At 36.2% G+C, this 13,837-nt stretch overlaps 2 long non-coding RNA genes across 2 annotated transcripts in view; one reads left to right on the forward strand and one right to left on the reverse strand.

Moving 5' to 3' along the window:
* Window positions 1–1,008: 1,008 nt before the first annotated feature.
* LOC104656179 lies at window positions 1,009–7,226 on the forward strand. Its single transcript, XR_747083.1, has 3 exons — window positions 1,009–1,118; window positions 3,866–4,349; window positions 6,965–7,226. It is a non-coding gene; the product is annotated as an uncharacterized LOC104656179 (long non-coding RNA).
* Window positions 7,227–8,657: 1,431 nt separating this feature from the next.
* LOC104656180 overlaps window positions 8,658–13,837 on the reverse strand; it is a 108,918-nt gene continuing 103,738 nt past the window's right edge. The window contains exons 5-6 of the long non-coding RNA XR_747084.2: window positions 12,526–12,577; window positions 8,658–9,047 (exon numbers count right to left, since the gene is read on the reverse strand). This is a non-coding gene — a long non-coding RNA (uncharacterized LOC104656180). The remainder of the gene's footprint in view (window positions 9,048–12,525; window positions 12,578–13,837) is intronic.

Here is a 13,837-nt window from a genome sequence, read left to right on the forward strand (position 1 = left end):
TAGACTGCAGAATCGAGGGTGCTCCCTCCCGTTAAACATCACATGGATCACAGAGTACAGACACGGCAGGTAGAGAATCAATGAGTTCCGTTTCAGAAATGTGGTCCAGGAGGTCTTCGAGAGACAGGCTCAGATGCCAGAGAGCTATTGAAAATGCCAAGGCTAGGCTCAGGAGAGTAGGGGCTGGAGAAAATCAACTGGCCATGGAAGATCACCCCTACATAGACCCCCTTCCACCCAAGACACTCATCCTGAAGATGCAGAACCTGAGGCTATGAGAGGCAGCTCAGAAGACAGCCCTCTAGAGACAGAACCACTTTCAAATTCTGGGTTTCCATGTGTGTTCTGGATTAAGTTTCTTTACTTTTCAAATCGGAGGGTTTTTTTCATTTATAAGATTGAGACTATAGAGTAGTATATCACTTACCACTTGTAAAGATAAAAATTAATATACATCTTAAGTTCCTAGTACATTGCTTTCCAAAGTAAGTGCTCGATAAATGATACATAACGATTATTATCATTATTTTTGTTATCATTTAAGAGATTTGTCAAAAATGAGGCTCTACTGTAGGTGTAACATGCTGGGCTCCCAGCCCAATTACTTTCTTGGCAATTTTTTTCCATAAAATTTTCTTAATTACCTGGAATTATCACTAACTTTTCAACCAAGGAAAAGAAGAAAAGAAGCCCCTTTTGAGGAACATGAATTCGCATTTTTAAAAAATCGATTCTCTATTAGCCAAAAAGAATAACCTAGAGAAATCAGATTAAAATTGTATATGCATATATACAATAAAATAGAAAACATTGCTCGGAAACAAATCGAGTGGCACATTTTCCTGGAGTCTGAAATGACCCAGATGAATCTGTAGTGCGACTCATTGCATCTAAAGAAGAATCATGCAGTGATTCTGTCAAGTGTAATAGAAAGGACCTTCTCAGCCATGGTCATCTTGCCCAGGATTTTCCACGGTGACCTTATCTGTGGTCACAATGGGTGCATCCCCCAAGAAGGATGGTCTTCCAGGAGTCACTGAAAATTTCAAGAAGTGAAAATCCAACAGAAAATACTTAAACCCAGGAATAAAATGGAAGCCTTGAAGACTGAAGGGTATGTAAGCATTTATTTGTCACTTTGTCATTCCTCCTTTAGATGTATTTTTCTTGGGGATTCAATGTAGTAACTAAGAATACAGTTACATAGTCGAAAACTTTGGGATTGAAAAATTACAGTAGAGAAAATTTTCTGGTAAAATGACTTCAAGAAACATCACTCACACACACACACATGCACACACACACAGAGGTCAAAACACAAACACACTTAAGAAAAAGAAAACATTGGAAATAAATTAAATTTATTGTTTAATTTGATTGCCTTTAAGATAATACGTTCAGTAAGGATGTGAATATAAGCAATGTGGAAAAAATAAAATAAACCAAGAGGAAGCAGTGCCAACCTCGTCCATTAGAAATAAGACGAGATGTTTCAAGGCAAAATTCCTCCTTCCGCACTAAGGATTCTTGGTCTTTTGAGTTCAGTTCTCTGAACAGGGCTGCAGAGCCTCAGACTCCACTAGTTCTCCCTCCTTTCAAGCCCCTATCTCTGCCCCTGCTTATCTGAATATATAGGCCTGCCCTTTGCTCAGATTTATGGGTCCAGCAAGGGCTGTGTGTATTTACAGTGCTCTGACCTGAAGACCTCGGGCTGAAGGAGAAGAGGAGGAAACTGGGACCTATTCCATAAACAGAGACAGATCTGAGGGGGAGGTAAAAGGCTTTGCTAGCACTTAACATTTTTAACTATTTGGCCAAAGCTTACGAATTACCGATTAGATTAGAGTACAAGAAAAACAAAAGACATCGGTGGAGATATGGAGAGAGTAAATTGTATATTTTCGCTCTAGTCTAGTTGCTTGGAGGTTCTGGGTTTGGGGGTTTGGGTGTGGTTAAATTTAAAATGAAAGGTCAGAAAGAAAATTGATAAGTCAGTTACAGAGGGAGTTATAAAATGCTTTGGGAAGACAAAGGGTCTACAAAAATGAGGATATAAACAACATTTAATAAGTTGGAAAATTTCTCCAACCACAAGTTAAGCTCCTTGTGTGAAGCAAGATTCGTTGCATTTTTTAAACTGTAATTGGTTATAGAAGAAAAATCCCCTGCTCTATGTTTAAATGAGAACACATTGCCATAGATGACCAAAAGCCAATCAATTATGAGTTTAAATATTTTTCTTAGAGCCTGGTGACCCACTTGAAAGCATCTGTTTTCAAACAGGGCTGCTTTGTAAATGGGCCACCAGTATGTAAAGCAACCAGTCCATCTCTAAGGGGCATGCACCAGTTCAAATGGAAAATAAAAAGCACTTATATCTTGAGCAGTGCTTAGCACCCCAAAATGAATCCCTCTTCCTCAGGGCCATATGTTTGCGTACCAGCAAAATGTGAAAGCACAACTTTTATTTGGAGCCATTCTCAAATGATCTACTTGCTGAAAAAACTTGAGTTTGTGGGAGAAAACCCTTACCTACCAACTGACTACATCAGAAATAATCCAGCGTCATAGGTAAAGGCTACAATATTCAATAAAGAACTCAAAAACAAAGCAACCAGGACAAGACAGTAAGTGAATCCTCCACAAATCCATTTACATTACAATGGAGCAAAAATGTTAATATGCATGACTGAGGCTGTGATTAGAAAATTTGTGAAATATCATCGAATTGCTTCTTTCTACTCATTTTGATATAAAGCAACTATGTTCCCATGATATCATCTGTTAAAGCTATAATGATCTGCGATAGTGATGATATTGTGTGACTGGAACATTTTGTCTCAACTAAAATATGTTGTGGATAATAATGTTGTTGCAGTCCATTCTAAGGGGACCTGTGTGACTTAGATTGAATTATTATTAATAACTGCATGAGAAAATACATGTGCTTCACACTGTGCGCGGCACTTTAGAAATGTTAACCTGTTTGTATTATATTATTATTAAAGTCATTTGTCAGGAAATCAAAAGTAAAATTAATTCTATAACTGAACTTTTTAAAAAATTTATAATCCAAAAAGCACATAAATACATTTTCTTTTCCATTTATGTGTGCTATTTTATGCTGAAAATTAAGCATAAAATTCTAAGCAGTTGAATTAAAGGAGGCATTTGATTATTACATCAGTATAAGCTGACTACGGAACAGCGGAAACTTGGGCAAAAAATGATGAATGGGAAAGAGCTATCCTAACAGGGTTCCATTTCTAAAGTAAAATGAAATACGTGACATAGTATTTTAGAAAACTAATATCTTTACTGCTATCTCTTTTGAACTTTTCCTCTAAAATAGTAAAACTTCTGCTTTGTAAATAATGCATACTCAAAACAGATGCAACTGCATGCAGACTATTTAGAAGAATATTTGGAGCAATTATATCGTAGCTAAAATGCTTCCCTGTGTCATTTCTGTTGAGATCCATTTGCCAGTAAAATAATTTTTTTCTCTAATATGGTGTGGAACGTAGCACCAATGGGTTCAGATGTAACCATTTCAGAGCAGAGGCCTAGCTCAGTATGCCAGGGAAAAAAAAAAAAAAAGAAAAAAGAAAAGAAAAGAAAAAAAACGCACCACAAAGAACATTGAGATGAATGGCTCTATTTTATGACCCATAAAAGTTTTATTCATCTTGACACTGAAACAGGTTTAGGCAGTGAGTTGACACGCCTTAAATAAATAAGTGGAATTAATTCCCCAGCCCTTGAAACAATAGCAGCATGCATGTAGCACGGAGAAATGCCCCATTGTTTCCCTGTGGCTGCCTGATATTGATATTATTTGTGTTTTTCTGTGCTGCTTCCTCAGGGGCCTGGTTGATCCACTTCAGATTCATCCCCTGTTTTATTAGAGGTTGAAAAAGGTTCAAGACCTGGTTGTACCACAGCTCCCACCGACAGCTAAGGAACCAGTTTGGCGTCTGGTTTGTCTGTTGTTTTACTGCTGACCTTCAAATCAACTTTAACCCCTGACCTCTGGAGGCATCTATCATGACAAGAGGCTGTTTAACACAAATGGTGCCCATTTATAGGGGAAGAGACTCAGAAGATTTCCTTTTTATGAAGAATTTAGTTTTTCACCCCTCTTTTCTCAGTCACCACAGGTGAAATCCCTCTCAGCAGCTGGCTTATGAAATAATGTGAAGGGAGGCCTTAATGAGCAGAACGCACCCTCAGCTGGAGATAAATATATGCAAATGAGATGCACAAACAAAGGAGCCTGGACAGAGAAATATCTGCAATTCCAGCAAAATGCTGCCTGCAGCTCGAAGATGAACAGCTTTGATAAAATGGTAACAAAAAGCACCTTTTTATCCTCCAGCGTGTTTTACATTGCAATAGACCATTGTCATTGCAACCCAGTGGAGCATGCAGAGGTTTTCTGCACTGTTTCAGAAAACTGTTTAAACATTTGTTTTAAGGCATTCATGAAATATAATCAATGGACTGCTTCTTTGTTGTTGTTGTGATTTTTTTTTTTTTCATGAGTGTGTTTTAGATGTTACTGTAGTTATTTTACCTGTTGGTCTTTTCGTGGTTTAATGTTGCTGGCTTGCTGTGCTAGTTCATGTTTTGGTGACTGTTTCTTCCACTAGTGAGAATGAATTTTTTTTTTTTCTTTTTACATTTCAATGGAAAGAGATTTCAAGTTAATAACTAGTAAGAATCGGCTTTGAGCAGCACCCAAACAACTAGTTTTAATGATGGCAATCAAGTGTGAGAGCTAATTCAGAGACAGGCATGTTAACATGCTGATTTTAATAAGCTTTAAAAAGGCAATCTCTAACTTTTAAAAGTCTCTTTTTAATTTAATTGTTCTTGGTTCATATGATGCCAAAACAAAACCATTAAAATATGTTTTCAATATGTATCCACGGTGTTATTTGATGATGTTCTAAATTAGCATCATGTTGGTAAAATATTGATTTGATAAGCTTTAAAAATGGAAAAGCTGGAATTATTGACCTAGTTAGTGGAAAAAGCAACATTTTTTTCCTAAAAATGAACAAAGCCCCAGCCCCAAGATCTTAAACCGGAGAAAGGCTGGGCTCACGACACATACATTGCTGTGTTTGGGCATATGTATCATGTTTAAGTGAATTGTCAGAGCAGCTAAGGTGAGAGAAGGAACACTACGCACTTTACATGTGCCAAAATACTGTCACTCTAAAAGCTCAGCAATATTTGGTTCTTCCATTTATAACACAACCCTAGCATTCCGCAGCAAGAGATGTACAAGGACCTTTACATTTCCTTTACCTAAATTATTTCATCTTGGTAGCTAGGATTGGAGTGGAGACATTCTTCTGAGTACTGTGTAGCTTTCACATTTTATGTGCATTTCATCAGGCAAATGTCAAATTTGCTAATAACAAGAAAATCTCCTCATTTTTAATCATGCCACTCCTGTTGCATGGGGTGGGGTGGGGGGTGGGGGATGGACGCAAGCAGGGGGCGGAGGAGGAAGCATAAAAGCATTGAGTAGTCTGACCAAAGAGAAGAAAGGGAAAAATGCTTATTTGGATTTTTAAATGACACATGCTTGATTATCTCAAGGCCTGTATCAGTGCATCATTAAATTCAGAATTTCAGGAGTTAATAGAAAGTTGGTTATATTAGGGATGGTTTTTCAAGCCCAGGTTCGAAGCAGCATAATTATGTTCAACTGCTGTTGTTTGGAAAGGGCAAACAGCATCTTAGGCACAGAACAATGAAATTACAGCTGAGATTTAGGTTAGCAAAAGCCGTCTTCTCTAGGTTTTTATGATTCATTATTTCCCATTAAATACAGTATTAGAAGTGTACACTAGATAGCTCATGGTTGCTGCTCTCGGAGCACATTATCTATATTACACAGGTCTGGGGAGCAGAATTAGAAAACTTTGGGGGAATGAGCAATATGTGTTTGCTGATAGAAGTACCATATGGCTCATCTTCTTCAATTGCTTTCATTGCGACTCTGATGCTGGAGAAATTAAAGTTTTATTTGATGTGGCACAGCTTAATGAACTGTCTTCTGTTAGGAAAATTGAATATGTTTCCTGTTATTTGAGCACAGAGCCTCCATGGTTTGGCTGATGAGGGATGCATTATGTATTGTTTATTTAGCATTTTGAAAACAAAAGCAAGATATTGAAGGTAAAATTGATTACTGCTGGATTGCATTATATAATCAAGTTTTCGCCCTTTAAATTTCCCTTTACAATCCTTTTGTAATGTTTTAATATGAGATTGTTCCAGCTTTTTGTTTTTCAAAGGTACACAGAACTTAGTTTTATTAAAATACCTTTATTTGTAAACGAGCCACATGAAACTGTGAAGCCAGTATTGCTACATTTATAAAGTTCTAAGAACGATGTTTGGAAAAAAAGAAAATAATTCAATTTGTATGAATCTAATTGCAAAACTTCTAGTGAATCCCCAGTCAGTTCTGAGAGAATCTAATGTTTGGCTACTTGAAAGGGGGATGTCATTTTCTTTTGTTTGAAATAGACCACTTAAGAACATGCTGAGGTGGGGCCATAAGAGAAGGAAGACACTTTTAATATTCAGAAATACAAACCTAAAAATATCGTTTTAAATTTTTGAGTTAGTCGTCAGTGAATAAGAAGCTGTATTCGACCTGCAGATTAAAGAAAATAAAGTGTAGATCGGAGGAATTTAAATTTTTAGTGAATAAATAGGATTACAATATGCTTACATGCTGAGAAGACTGGGATGTCAACCCGTGTGAATATTCTCTACTCCCTGAAGAATCTATAAGAGAATAGATTTAAATTTTCGTTTAATTTCCTTGTTTGGTTCTGGTTTTGATTGTTTTTGAAAAATAAGAAATCTGAATAATCTCAAAAAAGACTGAATGTAAAATCATCTTCTAATCACTGCATTTCTTTCTTTCATTTTTCAGTGAGAAATATTCCCCACGTGTGCTGATGCCTCAGACACACCAATCCGCAACAAGCAACTAGGATAAAAAATAGTTAAAAGTGAATCAACATTTATCTGGAATATGCAATCCTGACCCCCTTACGCACCCCCTCTCCCCCCTACACACACACAAAGTCATTTGTCTTCTGTGTCCTGTGATGTTTTGAGGATTCTGGCAAATATGGCAGTTAAACAAACTTCTAGCACAATCTAAATACAGTCTGTTCAAGAGAGGCTTCCAATGTTTATAGACCAGAAGTAAAGAAAAAAAAATCTGGTTTTTAACCAAGAATAGTGCTCTTGAAAATGTCTCCGAACAAGGTGTTTAAGTAAAACTTTGGCCATAGATATTCTCCATTCCTCATTCTTTGCTGATTTTTTTTTTCCAGTGAGGACTTTTCATATGCCATCATTTTTCTGCTGCTTCTTCTTCTTCTTTTTTTTTTTGAAATTAACAAACTAATTTTAAAAATTAACGCCTGACTGGGGACCTAGTCATACAAACTTCCTTTAGATACAGTTGAGAAGAAAACATCACATTTTTATGAAGCCCCTCTCCTGACAGGGGACTGGAGGAGGAACACCATTATGCATTGTTATCAGCGTGGTGTAATTTGACTGTTGACAAAGTATCCGTGGCAGTGCGAATGAGCGCAGTTAGAAGTGTGGCGGATTGTAATCAAGAAGATGCTTAGCTGTGCAACACTGCATCTTGAGCAGATTTGAATCAACATTGCCTTAAGGGGACACACACACATACCAAAAGAAAAAAAATCCATTAATTTTTAGAGGGAAAATTAGAGTGGCACTTGATGAAGTGAAATTTGACATGCGTTAATTGGTGTGCAGCTCTCCTAATTAGAGATTTTCAAATTCTTTTACTGCTGTCACTGTGATGGCACATTGTCTTGCTGGACAAATACTAAAATTGCAAATTGGTTTGATCGGGAAGTTTTACATATGAAGATAAGACTGTATCCTCTAGTCCACTTCCAAAAGGTGGACAGCTGGAGAGCAAAGATGACTTTCAGCTTTACCTTCACCCCAGATAAAAAAGGAGTATTAAAATAGTTTCATTATGAGACTTAATGTAAAGGAAGCAGGTACCAATACAATTTTCTTAAACAGATGCAAACATTCTTTTGATACTCATGCTTCTGCTTCATATGAAATATTTCAGGTAGAAAAAGAAAGCCAGTGAAATGCTACATTATATATATACATTCTCATATTTCTACTTATATTCTTTGGAAATTGGAGTTAGGTGGATTTTTTGAAAGCTCATGTCACATTTTTCCCTGCTCTGAGATCTAAGGCACTCCAGTTCCCCTTCTTGTCTTAAAGTAATTATACTGATGTTTGGCCCCCAGGATGGCACCAAATATGATACCACAATAATTTTGGTTTCCTTTTTCCAACTCCTCTTGTCTAGCCCTTGAACCTCTCTTAATTCATTAACATATTGAATTTTTTCAATTTTCCATTTTCTTACAATAACAATATTAATGCCGGGGTGAAAGCTTGATTGGAGCTAAATTACTTGTTACCTGCTGGCATTTATTTATATGGCATTGAATTATAAAGCTTTGCTATTGTCATGCCTTGGGCGAATTGTTTATGACACCAGTAATAGGAGTAATTGTTATTGTTGAAATTACCTGTCAGCTACCCATAGCAGTGGCCCTTGTCCCACTGACAAATAGTGACAAGGGAGAGGTATCCTCCATGCGTCCCCCTGATGGCTTCTCCTCTGATAATAAGAAGTGCAGGGCCTCTGATAATTTGCCTGTCACTGTTGAGTGCAGCTCAGAGAGAGTTGGCCAAATTGTTGTCATTCACTTTGACAAAGACAGCAAAATGCTCCTGTGCAAGAGGAGGATTATCAAAATAAATGAAATCGCTTACACCCCCTTTGTTTGTTTGGCTCAAGAATTGCCTGGCTTTGTATGAGGCTGTGAAATCAAGGTCCAGTTCTTATCGATGTGCCTCTGTTCATTCTAAGATGAGGATCCCAGGAAAGGAAAGGCACCTTAGGAGACTCACCATTTTGCAGTTTGCATTGGCTAGTAAAAAATTATATCCAAATGTAAAGGGAAAGTCAATAAAATTGTAATGAGTCTAATAGGTCGTTAAATACATTAATTTAAAACACATCTAAAATTTACACCTTTTGTTTCCTGGTTTCCATTTGTCCCTCTGATTCTGTTTTGGCCCACACAGACATTCAAATTCAATAAGCATTCAAAAATGCACAGGTTTCTTCTTTGCAATCAAGTTTTCTTTAGAAGTTTAGAAATCTCCATCTCTGACTCTTACAGCTGTAAAAGATTATCTGGTTGGATTTAGGATTATTATTTCAAATGGTTGGTTCCTTTCCATAAATTACCTTTTATTTATATGCTATCTTCATGAGTAAAAAGATAAATGAAACATAGTTCCAGGTATGAAACATCAATTATCACAGGCTTACAGAGGAAGCAAAATGAGCCTGTTATTGCCAGAGTGCAAATATTAATATAAACCTTTGCATTTTAAAATCCCTTGGTTGCAGCCCGTGAACCTGTCATAGAGGGGGAAAGGGACAGGGAGCAGCAGGGATGGTGTGGGGGAGTGTCCCTGTCTGAAAGAAATGGACTTGAAACAAATCAAACCTTTGCTCTTGTAAAAACCAGAATCATTCCCACCTTTCCACAAAAGCCATCATTTCATAGTAGGAATATTCTTATTTTTAAGGTGCCTGGGAGGCTATTACTCATAGATCTTCTTGAAAAATACTTCCTGTTGTAAGAACTTGAAAAGAAAAGGAAAAAATAACTAGGACAAATGTAAAATATTGGCTCCGTATAGGATAGTAATCAGCTGTTTATTGGTCTCTACTAGACAAGTAATGACCAACCACAGTGTTAAGTACCAGCAACATTGCCTTGGGCCCTTGCCTCCTAACACCAGCCATTATCTGATTAGAGAACCTCCAAAGAAGTCACTATTGCATAATTTTATGGGTCTTAACAGTGCAGGTTGGCTGGCAGAAAAACCACCTAGGAGGGTTGATAAAGCAACAGTGAAACATGATTTTATTTACTTCACTTACACCTTGGTCTCTGAAAGAGTACCTGAGTATCTCAGATACTGGTGGCTGCACAGGAAACCTAAAATCAATCCAAATAGAAATTGCGTGGGATGTGGGGGAGGTGGAGCGAGGAGACAGGAAAAGTAAAATTATCTGTCTCTTGAAGCTTTTCGTGAACTGCACAGTTTGAAGTAATGAACAACATTGTTGTAGGCATCTAGATCCTTTCTTAGGTGTTATGTATTTAAAGCAGGTAGATAGGGTTTTAGCAGTGCTAAAACCATACATGTAATATGATTATGGGAATAAAATGTGTTTCTAATCCTTAATAATAATGTATTCTTCTAAAGGCAACCACTCCATGGTTAACTATGTTGAATGTCCCTGATTAACAAGTGGAAGGCAGTGACATAATTAAGAGGTTATCTGTAGTAATAAAAATGCCCAAACCGGTCTTGGAATGTGATCCCTTTAACAGATAATTTTTAAGAATGCATGTCCTTGCTTTCTCTGTGGAGACACACGTTAGTGATCCCAGGAGGGGAAATAAACATACGTTCTTAAATGAAGATATTTAAAATGTACCCCATATTTCAGCATGTTGCTATAACCTGGTCTTTTTTATGTTCCTCCTATAAAACCTAAATTAAGCCTCTTAGGAGTGGTTTTGCTGCAGGTTTCGACTAAAAACACAATACATTTTAAATGGTTCCAGTACTTGAGTGCACTTTAACATGTAATCACTAATGTGCATTATCTTCCTCTCTCTTCCAAGCACCAGTCCTTCTAAAAGGATGAGACTTCTTTAAAATGTAGCTTCATTTGAAATGTAAACTTTTAACAAATAGTAATTGCTTCTGTAGCTCTATTGATGAAGTGACTGGCAGCAAATCTTTTCTTTCTTTTTTTCCCCCCTCTCTCTGTAACATTTTGAAATACCCATCAGTGTCAAAGAAAACTGCACACGCCTCCTTTGGTGCTCTAAATAAGGCTCAGCAATGTTAAGAAAAATGTCAGAAAAAGCTCAGTGGATTAAAGGAACATTTCTGCACCATGTCAAGGAGGATGGCAGGGCAGACTGGTCTGCATAATTTTGAAAGATATTTTTTGTAAAACGCTTACTCTTAGAAACCCAATGAAATTTTATTTGGAAAGATTGGATATTGTATTTGATAACATACAACCTTCGGTTGTTTTTCTAAATCTTGTTATTTATTAAATACGTCTTTGGTATGTATTCTTTAAATTAGAACTATAATACACTCATCTTTTGGTAGAATGTTCCTGTACCCGGGTGCAGCGTTAAAATACATTTCAGACTTCTTCATGCATTTTTCTTTTCTTTCTAAAATTCTTAGAATGTTCACTCAGCGAAAGCAGTGAAAATGCTCGGCTCTTCCACATGCAAATTATTTGAACTAGTCAGTCTTTTCTCCCCTTAAATAAAATGTGTATATAGCTTTGGAGATTTTCAAAAAATAAATCATTTACATGCATTTGTGAATTAAACATAAATTACTGGTATGAGGTTTTTCGTTTGTTTTGTTCTGTTTTACTGAAGAATATGCAATAGTCACAAAAGAGTACAACAACAGTAAAATATTCCACAGTATTGTAACTATGTAATTAAAACAAAGTCAAAAAACATCTCACAAATTTAATACTAGATACCACCAGAAATGGCAAGATTAGTTTTACAGAAACAAGGTAAGTGTCAGCTGATTTTAAATACAAACTTTTCCAAAACAGGTTAAAAATGAATTTAGACAAATTTGACTCTTAACCTTTAAAGATTTCCTGCCCATTTCTGTATGTCCTTTATTACATTAATTTTTTATTTAAATTACACCATTAACTGGATATGAATTTATCAAGAATACATGTATTGATTTATAAAACAGTACCATTAATTATTATAATAGCTAGATGTAGCTGATATTACAAAGCCATTTAAAGGTTTTTAATATAACTTGGACATACATAGATAGATAGACATTATGGACAAGACTACAATTTAAACTGGCTACCAGCAGTTAATGAAATCCTTGATTTATATTCTAGTGTAGAGATTGATTATATTGTTGCTTTGTAAAACTATTTATATTATGCCATTATTCAAAGGATGTCTCAATAAAAAAGCTAAATAAAATATTCAGTCAATTCCCAAAGCAGATTTTGTTTTCTATATTTTAAATGCTGGTGAAAATAATTGATTGTGTGTGTTCCAAGCTTTGTCATTTCCATTCCAGAGGTGGCTTTCCAGATGGGAGCCTCGTTTGCATATGCACACTTTCGCACACTTTTGATCCTTGCAGAAACAAACCCCTTGTCTTTATTTCATTATGCCTCCCACCCCCAGTAACAAACCCATGTATATTTCACAGACCCCGAATATCAGGACACATAAGTCTTTCTGGCATCTTTTATGTTATGCATTTTTTTTCTTAAGGTTGTGGAAAACTGGGACTTACCCCAAAGCCGCAAAGCAGGCAATCACGAAGAGTATTTGGGTAAGAATGCAATCTGAAGAGGAAAAGAAGAAAAGTGAGGAAGAATATCAGCAAATAACAGTAACACTTTCAAATTATTTTTCAAATGGTAATTAGCCAGCAAATAGATTGAAAGTTAAATTCTTTTCACATTGTACTTGGTTTGGGTCTCCCAGTCTCTTTATTTATATCACTTTTCCTTGCCTGGCAACATATGTTACCGATTTATTATAGTATTTTTACTGTTAGCAGACAAATCTAAAGGCTAGCTGAGAAGGCTAGCTTCATCTGATGACTTTAACAACAACTGCAGGGCATCCTTGAGGGTGAGCCAATAGGCTCTTTGGAAGCTATAACACTATTAACCATTTTGATGCTGAAATACTTCTCATAGCCAAAATTGGTTCTGTTTTTTCATGGGCACTCCAGGTTCTACACGTAAGAAAGTTAATGTAAATGATTTGTTTTGTAAATATTTCAATAACCTTCTAAGCACTTTCTTCCATGTGTCTTAAGTTCCCTAAAAGCCATCGGTTTCTTTATTTCCCCTTCTTTTGCAGACACTGAAATCTGTGGCACACATTCATAAGTAAACAGCTATCAAGCATCAGGTTAAGTTGTCACATCCCTCTCCCCCATGCCATCAATTCTCTGCTATGCTATTAAAAGAAACAAACATCCTTTAGAATTTAAATGATCACGTTTCTCTGCTATATGTACAGCCTAGAAAAGTAAAGTTCAAGCAAGATTCTTCTTGGCTAAGAATCTGAAATTACTTTCCAAATTAGAGACACCATTAAAATCAAGACCGTTTTAACAGATATATGACCCTAGCTAAAGGTTTATGCCTTTTAATATGTCCAAGTGAAAACGTCTGTTTTAGAATTTTATTTGTTGACTAAAATATTGATTTTAAAGGTAACAAACTTCCATTTTTATGATTTCGAATGTATGTCAATCCAAATTATCTTGTCGTTTTAATTTAAAATTTTTAGCCACAATTTCTCAATTTAAATGTCTACGTGGGATTCATTTACAATTTCAGATACATTTCATAAAACCTCCTTTGAGCATTCATGACTTGAAAATTTAGAAATTAAATCCCGATTACTGGAAGGCAGTATTTCTTGTCTAAAGGGTCTGGCTCAGCAACTAAAATTTAACGTAATTTCGATATTGGAATTCAACCAATAAAAAACAGACATTCAGTGCAGTACTGGGGGTTCTGACTGTCCAAAATGTCCATTTTGAGGACCTGAAATACATTCTGGACCCCTGGGATCCAGAAGGCACT

Source organism: Rhinopithecus roxellana, chromosome 17 (genome assembly GCF_007565055.1).
Source record: "Rhinopithecus roxellana isolate Shanxi Qingling chromosome 17, ASM756505v1, whole genome shotgun sequence".
In the NCBI taxonomy this organism is placed as follows: domain Eukaryota; kingdom Metazoa; phylum Chordata; class Mammalia; order Primates; family Cercopithecidae; genus Rhinopithecus; species Rhinopithecus roxellana.